Consider the following 10,395-nt stretch of genomic DNA (forward strand, 5'->3'; position numbering starts at 1 on the left):
GAAATAATATGTTCAAAGTTGCTAGCATAGAGCCATAGGCAATATTTATAATTACAAATAATATTTACGTGTGATATTCCTGACACTCGTGTAATATTATATCTATATTTAATAATAACTTATGATTTGTTGGGAATAGATATTATACATATATAATAACTATCTCTCTGGTTTTCTAAAATCGGTCGAACGAAATCGCTCTCACCACGGTCTCGGCGATATTTCCCTCGTATACCTTTGTACACTTTATACGGACATAGTCTTGTTTATGTTACCAGTTCATATGTGGACTGGTAATATAAACAAGACTATGTCCGTGTTTCTCTCTTTAGAAGAATGCAGGAAATACGTTTCATGTATGCGTTGTATATATTCTATTCTTAGAAAAATGATGACGTCAATTCGATTGACATTGAATCAATGTCAATTGAACTCATTAAAAAATTCTTTCTTTTTATGATTTTATAAAATTTTGTTCTGCATATGTTTTAATTACCTGTATATTATATTTAAAAAAAATCTTATTTTGTGTGCTTCGATATAATATATTATTTTGAATTCTGATAATATAATATGAACGCGCCATATATTTAACTAATATGTGCATTGTACATTTCTAGATATTTTGAGAAAGAAAAGACTTTTACTTGAAAGAATGTTTCTCTCTCCAATTTTCTCCAGATATCTTTGCAGATACTATAGCAATTATCAGTTTATATTTATTATTATAGGCTCATTTTCAGAACGCTTACAACGATGATAACATCGCACTAACATATTATTTATATTTTATGTTATGCATATTGTCAAATTTCAGAAATGAAAGCGCATTTTTGTTGATAAAATGATAAAATGATATATGTTCTGAATATACAGGCTATAAGGTCTGTGTATGATCTCTGTCTTCTTTCCCCCCCCTCTCACTCTCAATCTTATAGAAAAGTAGGTCAGTATCAGAGTGTGCTCCTCATTGTGAACATCAATCACATAAATTTTTCTTTAAGATCGCAGTACAGATTTTTGCATAATATATAGTGCATAAAGAGAATCAACTTTCTCAAATCAAAGTTCCTCTTTTTCAGAGGTAAAACAGAAGAAAAGGAAAGATTCTGATTGGTTGATCTTCTTGTTACAAAATGCAATTGCATATCGTAAGTATAATTGCATAATATTTGTATAAGCAAATTTTTAAAAGTTTGTAATACATTTTTTGTAAATAAATGTTTAAATATATAACCTTATTAGTTTTTTGGAGTTCTGATACGCAGATTTTCTCTCTGTTTTCGATTTTGCTTATATAAGCAAAATTAATTTACACTTATGTACAATTTAAGCAGAGAAAAATCATAATATATTATCAAGTATATAATTGAATACTAATATATAATTTGATGTAATACGCGATAATAATAAATAAAAATAAATATATTGTAATTCAGAATAAATTAATATAAAGCGTGCGCTCGCGCTCGCGCGTGGAAAGAATTTACGTAGAAATAAAAATAAAATTTAAAATATAAAACATGCAAATGTATACATATAGATAATAAATCTATAAATAGCATATTAAATAGTATATTAAGAGAAATATACAAGTCAATAAAATATAAATCAAGTGCCAAGCACAAAACTTCTATCTCCTCTCTCCTCTTTCCTTTCTCTCCTAAAATATCTAATTTTATACTGAATTTTATTATCGATTTTTTTGAAATCCTTATTTCTAACCTTCTTTCTACAAAATATGCAGTCACGTTCACAACGTTATCTCATAAAAATAACTTACCGTTATCGTTATCGTTCTTTTTCTTAAAAAGTAATTCGTTACCATCATTCAAAATGTAATAAGTTACTTTTTTTCTTGAATAATAGAATATTATAGCGTTTTTTATTGGTAAAACTTGTGAATATTTATTGTTAGTGCACATTAAAGCCGTTGTACGCAACTCTCTAATCTAAATGTAAAAATAAGATATCTGAGATGATATAATGCCTAGTATATTTAGTATATTTTATCAAATAGCATAATAAAATATATTGAGGATTTCGCGGTTTAACTCATTTTTATATTTTTATTAACCATCACACAACTTTATGTTAACAGTGGCACTGAATATGTATTAATTCTATCAATAAAAAACGCTATTATGTGCAAATTCTTGCGGTAACTACAAAAAAGATGTTAGAATTTTTTAGAGGAATAAAACTCAAAAACTGATGAATATGTGAAGAAGCTACACTTGATATTCGTGCTGTATACTATTTATATGTTAATAATAGAATAACAATTACATACATATAGCAACATACATATAACAGACGTTTCGACCTTTTCACATCAGATCCTCTTTAGGTAAAACTTCTGATAAAACTTAACGCAATTATTTTACATACTAAATTCTTCTTGAAATTGAGATCATAACAAGATTATAACGATTACTATGCACATTTATAAATGGCCAATTAAATTATCCATCCCTTGTGGAAAACTTAGTGTATGTAACCTAGTGTCAATGTAATAACAGCATAAAGTTTAAAATGCTACGCTTGAATATTCCACAATCTTGTTAATGTAAATGTGTATTTGTAAATGTGCGAAGCGTAGTAATCTCGTTATGATATCAATCTCAAGAAAAATTTGATATGTAAAATAGTTGCGTTAAGTTTTATCAGATCTGAAGAGGATCTGACATAAAAAGATCGAAACGTTTGTTGCATAATATGTTTGCATAATTATTATTCTATTACATAAACATATAAATAATGTATAATAGGAATATCAAGCGTGACTTAATAATAAAAAGCTTAAAGAAGCTATAATCATTAAAGAAGCGAAACACGTTATAAACCAATGTATATCTATACATACATAGAAAAGTTTCTAAAATTCGATTAAATATACTACAGCAAGAAAACATTTAAATTAAAACATTTAAATTAAAAAGTTAATTGTAGTTTTTTATTTTAAGTAATAGTTTCTGAGATATAAGGTTTTAAATAGTCCATTATAAATTATGTTTAGATGGTTACCTGTGAACACGCTGAAATGCGGGCTTACGCAGCGCTAGAATTACACGCGATGCTCGACTTTTTGAATTAAAGGCATTGTGTGTATGATACTATGCTTGCTTTGATGCATGCCGTTTGACAGATAACTACGAAATTAACACAATTTCTGTTCTGAAGATGCTGTCAATCGCAGTCAATCGCAGTCAATCGCCTGCCTGACCACGTGACAGTTTTTAATCTTTTGATTGGAAGAAACATGCAAAGAAACAAGCTATGAAGTAATACATAATAAATGCAGAAGTCATGCACATCGACATGCCGCGCTTAATATATAAACGTTATATTCCATGCATCAGAGCAGGCATATCATTAAAAAAATCGAGCATCATGTATTTTTAGCTTTATATTATCTCATGTGCGACTCATGAAGAGATAACTATCTAAACGTAGATTGAACTAGCTCATATTTGAACTTTTATTCTCTTAAAAATTACTATTAATAATTATTTAAAATTATTAAAATTATATTATTACTACTATAATATTAGTAATAATAATTATGCAGGGTGTTTCTTAAATAACGGACATTAAATATATAGTGCTAATCCTGGTCTAAAATTGAGTCGAAATGTCCTGAGTCATTTTTTTCTACAATGCTTTATGAAGCAATTATTATGAAGTAAAGCTAATCCAATGGGCGCCATTTTTTAAACGGACGTACGTTTATGAGTCGCACATTTATTAGTGTGCGTAAACGTTCCGCCGCTATGTCGCTGACTTCGCCGCCATCGCACAATATTCTCACACATCAAATAATAGGAACAAATTTTTTACAATTTTTAAAAATCATATTCCTTCTGCCATTTTCTTCCAGGAAAATTTCAACAAGGGATACAAGAACTCTCGTCAAAACATAGCATATTATAATTTATTATATTTTCTTTTATTTTGAGCATAAACTTATTTAGATATCTAAATGTTATAATAAATTCTTTAAAAGAAAATTCATTTCTTCAGAATACTAGATAAAATCACTCGCAAAAAAATTCATTAAAATAATTCGTTTTAAAATTAAAAATTTAAGTTTAACGCAAAAATTTATGAAAAAAAATATAGGATTGCTTAAAAAATAATTTAACATGAAACAGAATTCATTCCTTCTGTTTATTCAAACTTCCAAATGTTGATAATGAAAAGTTTATATTATTTTCTGTTTTATGGCATATTTTCTTAATATGTCTACATTTTACGTAGAAACTTTTTAAGAAATGAATTTTTTAAGTAATATCAGTAGTCATCTGTAATAGATAGTTAAGTAATATCAGTAGTCATCTGTGATAGATAGTTGGAGAACATTTTTAATGAAAAAATTAATTAAAAGTATGAATAAAAAAAATAATATTTATATTCTGAAAGGAGACTTACAGAGATTTGAATTTACAAAGAAATATTTTTTAAACAATTTGTAAGCAAAAAGATTATATATTTTATGTAATGCTACAATTTGCTACGTTTTGAGGAGAGTTTTCGTATCCCTTATTAAAATTATCCTGAAAGAAGATGCTTCTGACATAAGAAATTTGGGACAACTTTATTTTATATATATATATAGTTATTAGGTGTTGGAATTAATTCGTAGCGTTTTTTAATGAAAGAATGTTATTTATTTCACATGAGCATTAAAAAATACATTAATGAAAGTACTTCCCATCACTTGTAAAACGCTACGAATTAATTCCAACACCTAATATAATTCATATTATGACTATAATAATTATAATTATAGTCATTTATGTTGCTTCCCAACTATACACATTTGTTGCATATGATATTACTAATATTGTAGCAGTAGTAATAATCATAATTATAGTAATATGTGATTATAGTTACAAATATCAAAGATTTTTGTTTCATTGTATAGTTCATATTACGTGTACCGTAGATTTTCAGTACTATAGCGTATAGGCAACGTATAGGTCTATTCTTTATTTCTGCAATCTCTGAACTAGTGTACACAATGCAATAAGTTGAAGTGAAACAAATATATTTTTTTATTTCCCTTTAATTTATTGAACTGTATGCAACAGTTCAAAGTGTGCAGGAATAAAAAACAGATCTTACATCAGAATATAGCTATAATCATTTGTTCATGAGCCGCGCATGCAATAATATTAATGAGCGCAAACTTCAGTCAAATGTTTGGACTCTTCATGATACTTTTCATGAAGTCTAAGTAGCTTAAATTCAAAAAAATTATTCTGAATATATTGAAATATATATTATCAGATTTAAATATTTTATATATTCAGAAGTTTCCTTTTTTTCATGAACACGTTTTCTTAGCAGTACTTTTGCATTGATCATAAGTGTATTTATCAGTATATCACTTCGCAGGTACTTTTCAGGACTTCTGAAAATCATTTTTAAATAATAACCACAAAGATTTTTAATATAAAACAATTCTTTGTAATATTTTTCGTTAAAAATAATACTGAAATTCACGTTATCCGCTTGTTAAAAGAAGCTAATAGAAACAAAATTTACATTTAATTATTATATTTCATGGAAAGTCCAAATAGATCTAAAGAAATTAGATTCTGTAAAAATATAATGGATAAAACTTACTTTATCATCATATTCAAATAGTCACATCATAACGTTTCTTTTTATTTAAACAATTTTTTTCCATTTTAAAAATTGTCTTAAGGGAATCCTAAATTGTCTGTATTATCGACTAATGTTTGGTTTATGCTTTAGCCTTAACCCTAAAATTCAGCCAATGGAATACAGATTTCAGTTAGAACTAATTAGGACTGGCAGCCCTATTGGTTTAGGATTTTAGAGTTAAGACCGAAGCATAAACCAAGAATTAATCATATAATTTTTGTATAACAAATACTTTTTTTCTCTTTCACAGATTCGAAAATTCTTTTCCAGGATTTTTAAAGTATACGCATTAATACGTGTTTGTGAGATGGAGTTTACGCCAAGAATGACTAAAAATTTCGAAATTGAAATATTTTTTATCATTTCTTCTATTGTTAATGTAATATAGCGTCTCTCTCAAGCTGTCAAGTCGTGACAACATTTGTTTGATATAAAAGTTTTGCAACCTGTACTTATGAAATAGTAATCTATAAACACATAGTTTGCACGAACAAATAACGTCGAGTTCTTAGAATTATATTTATTGTTAGATGTTTTCGAGACAAATTTTTTACATGAAAATTGACACGACATGCGACTACGTGTATCATAGGTGCGTGAGATGGTGTGGTATTAAGTAGTATATGGGTGCGTTCCGAATTACATAAAGTGCATGGTGTACCGTTTTATTTTTCTTTATTATTTGATGAACTACAAGGATAAATGATGCATGCGGTTCATGCGAAACTCGGAACGCATCCTTTAAAGACATGGAGATAATGGAAAAACAGCGACTTTTGGTGACTTCGTCGGAGTTCGTGCTTCGCTTTAGGATTCCTTTAATTACTTTAAATGTGTTTTATATATTAAATTCAGATTATAAATTATTTGATTATAATTTATTTGATATCATTATTTATTCGATATCATTATTTACTCTTAAGATGGAATCACGATGTTCGATTTCTTGAATGATAGCATGCATACAATCATGCCTGCTCTGATGTATGCTAGAATTCGTTCATGCATTGAACGCTGCCTGCTGCATATACATGATTTTTATATTTATTATGAATTACTTCGTAGCTTATATATATTTCCTTGCATGTATTAATCAAAAGAAATAATTGCTAATTTTATAGTTTTTTGTAAACGGAGAGACTGTATGCATCAAACCAAGCATGGCAGCGTATGTGCATGCTTATTATTAAAGAAATAGAACACGTATGATTCTTTCATCTTTATTGTCTTGTTAATCTAACAACTCGATCATTATATAACTATACAAAATTAAAAAAAAATAAATAAAACGGGGTCTCTCACATTATAATCTTTTCCTTCACACACACACACACACACGCACGCACACATATACAGGGTGAATCAGAGTCATTGAACCAACTTTTTATCCTATGAGAAAATTATCGAATTAATTTCCGACTTATTGGATGATAACGTGCGATAATTTTCTCATAGAGTAAAACGCTGGTTCAATGACTCTGGTTTATCCTGTATATATCTTTATTGCATTAATTCTTTTCATATTTAATAAAACAAATTTAGAAATTTTTATGTTACGTACGAAAAACAATATACAATAAAAAAGATTATTATATTGTTACTTCTTTTCTTTTGTAGTTTGTTAGTACTTAGTTTCTTTTGTAGTTTCAGTTATTTTTTAAATTTTAGTTAATAGGTTTATCAAATCATTTTACATCTTATATTAAATAAAAATTTTACTCAATTGTTTCAGATATTTACTCTCGTATGCATTCACTTTACCTTTCTCGCTTTTTAATTATCTAAGACTCTAAACACTTCCTCTACGTGTGTGCTTAAAATATGTATAGATTACTCCGGCCGTATCGCTCCGTATCGCACGACAGCTTTTGTAAGACTGATTAAGAATTAGTCCATCTAGTCATATAGTATGTTGATCAACAAATTGATATCTAAGACATCAAATACATTTCAACATGGATGTGATTCTGATTTTAAAAATAGATTTTCGAAAATCAGAAAATTGATTCTTCAATTGCTTTGATTTTTAAAGTAGATTGATTCATTTAATAAGAAATCGTGCGGGCAGGTCCAATTCTCGATTTCTTCAATAAGAGTTACGTTCATTTTCAGAAGATACAATGGTTGAGATGATTCTTACTGCGTAAGAAAGAGAGAGAAAGAGGGAAAGAGGAGAGAGAGAGGGGAGAGAGAGGGAGAGAGGGGGAGAGAGGGAGAGAGGGAGGAGAGAGAGGGAGTTATTATAATAATTTACAGCAAAACTGAACAGTTCACGTTACATATACGGAAGATTCTTATAGCATTTCCTAGTTTCTGAACGTAACAATTTAGTCGAATTTTGATTAGTAGAGGTTTAAGTATTTAAAGTATTATTTATATCTCTGTAACTCTCTCTCTCTTTCTCTCTCTCTTACCGAATATTAAACAAGGATAAAATGATATCTGGATCTTCGAGTTTTGAACACAGTCGATAGCCCTGGCTAGGTGGTTGTTGTATTCCTAAAGTCGCACAAGTTTTTACATAATGCTGCATGAAGCATAAGAGAATTAATCAATAATTTATTTTACTATTTGATTATTTTACTATCTGATTGTACTAGCTGATTTGTAAGTAATGATGATTATAATTGATATAATTGATACAATTGATATAATTTTTTCATTTTTTTTTAAATATTAATATGCAGAAACAATAACCAAATATCATATATTGAAATGATGATCTAACTTTCTTTTAATTAGCACTTGTTATGACTTGAATTATTAATCTAAAATCCAAGGCTCGATTTTTGCAAATCATTTTAGCTAAACAAAAAATATAGCACACAGAACAATATTTCTAAGGCCCGATTCTACAAATATAAGATTAACTTCAATTACGGTTTATTTTTTTCTCAATTCTAAAATTGGAAAATGTTCCAAAATAAAATAAATCTTACATTTGTGGAACCGACCCTAATACACGTTTTCGTCCCTGCTAAGATGTTAGGAAACGGAATAAAAATATCGATAATTAATCGATCGAATTTTCTGCATGATCATATTAACTCAGAGGGCGTAAGCATCTTATACATTGGAAATGAAAATCTGTAATATCGACTTTGAACTTCGCTCCAGCATTCCCTTAACGAGTAAATGCTCTCCTCCGCGGTCTTCTGTTGGAAATACTGCTCGCTCGCGATTTTCATGATATATACAAGGGGTATTCATATAATATTTTGAACATTTCATTGACATTTGTGTATTTTGTGACAATCCTTTCACTGGGCCGGAATATTCAGCACATTGAAAATATGAATCAAACTTTCTATGTATATTTAACGTTAGTTGGAACTAACTTTGTACAGGGTGGGCCATCTATTGGTACGTTTTTGAATTTCGTCGTATGGCAACACCGAACGAGCTACAGACCCGAAATTTTGACAGTTTATTAGTCATACCGTCCGCGGCACGAAACAACATGTTTTCTCTTGAAGAGCGTTTTGAAATTTTAAAAACTTATTTTCAAAGTCAGTGCTGTGTCGCCGAAACTGTACGAATTTTGAAAAGAAATATGGGTCGTGATAGAGCACCCACCGAAGGAGCTATACGCAAATTGGTGAGGAAAGTTCGTGAGAAAGGGATGTTAGTGGATGACATTATATTACGACTGTTTTGAGTGAAATTGGCGCCGAGGTAGTCCAAAATGTCATTAATAATTGGGGTGACCGAATGGCATACTGTAAGGCCAGTAGAGGGAGCCACATGAACGAAATCGTTTTTCATTCTTGACGCGGATACTTTTAGCTTCACAACAAAAAAAAATTAATAAAAAATATCAATGTATGCTCATTTGATCGCATTTTTAAAAACGTACCAATAGATGGCCCACCCTGTATAAATAGATCGGCTGAGTTATTGACCGTGCGAGTTGAGCAATAACTGATCTTGCTAATTATTTCAAATATTTCTATTCTACTATTTATTATCCTTTCCCCATTATATAGATAAACTATTTCCCTTTTATGAAATTAGTATCACCAATAATGATCCAAATACATATAGTATGTACAGTTAAGGCTAACTAAACATCCTATTCGGAGGACTACTATTATAGTTTATTGGCAAACTAGTAAGTCGCATTATGTAAAATCAAGGACACTCTAAAGACCAAGTATATTATAATCATTCAGATCAAAGGCCAGTTATTGGTTTATATTTGCGAGCATACTGTATAAATGAGGCAACTCTATTAACTATTTCATAAATAATAATTAAGAATACAAATGCTAATTACAAGGAAATTAGATCTCATTTTAATATATAATAGCATGTTATATGTAATAATTTATGATTGTGCGTACTAATATTTATAAGAAGATGAAAAAACATCGACTGATAAAAAAGTTATTACTTATAAATCAGAGAAACAAAAATAAAAATGTATACTTGTATAATTGTATAATTAATCATATGGTTGTGAATAGTTAAGATATGTATAACCGAAATCAGAACGTACCTAATTATTCTAAAATTTTTATTCTGTTTGTTACCTGATAGCTATTTAAAAAATTTATTCCTAGATATTTTCCTACATATACATATATACATAAACATAAAAAACATCCCGAACTCTATCCAATATTAATATTTAATTCTATTTTTGATAATTTTGAAAATATTCTGATTTTTTTCTCAAAAATCATATTTTTAATTCGATATAATATTATATAATATTAAATA

General features: G+C 28.6%; 1 protein-coding gene across 3 annotated transcripts in view; it reads right to left on the reverse strand.

The window, feature by feature from the left end:
* LOC105150840 (long-chain-fatty-acid--CoA ligase ACSBG2) overlaps positions 1-10,395 on the reverse strand; it is a 51,553-nt gene that overhangs the window by 12,281 nt on the left and 28,877 nt on the right. The window contains exon 1 of one of the 3 annotated variants that reach the window (XM_011064182.2): positions 7,435-10,040. The exons of 1 other annotated variant lie outside the window; for it this stretch is intronic. The gene's annotated coding sequence lies outside the window, so the exon portion shown is untranslated. Of the gene's footprint in view, positions 1-3,027; positions 3,421-7,434; positions 10,041-10,395 lie in introns of those variants that run through there. One more of the 3 variants, XM_087403423.1, reaches the window with a different exon arrangement.

The sequence above is a fragment of the Acromyrmex echinatior genome, chromosome 2 (assembly GCF_024713525.1).
Source record: "Acromyrmex echinatior isolate Ae372 chromosome 2, ASM2471352v2, whole genome shotgun sequence".
NCBI lineage: Eukaryota > Metazoa > Arthropoda > Insecta > Hymenoptera > Formicidae > Acromyrmex > Acromyrmex echinatior.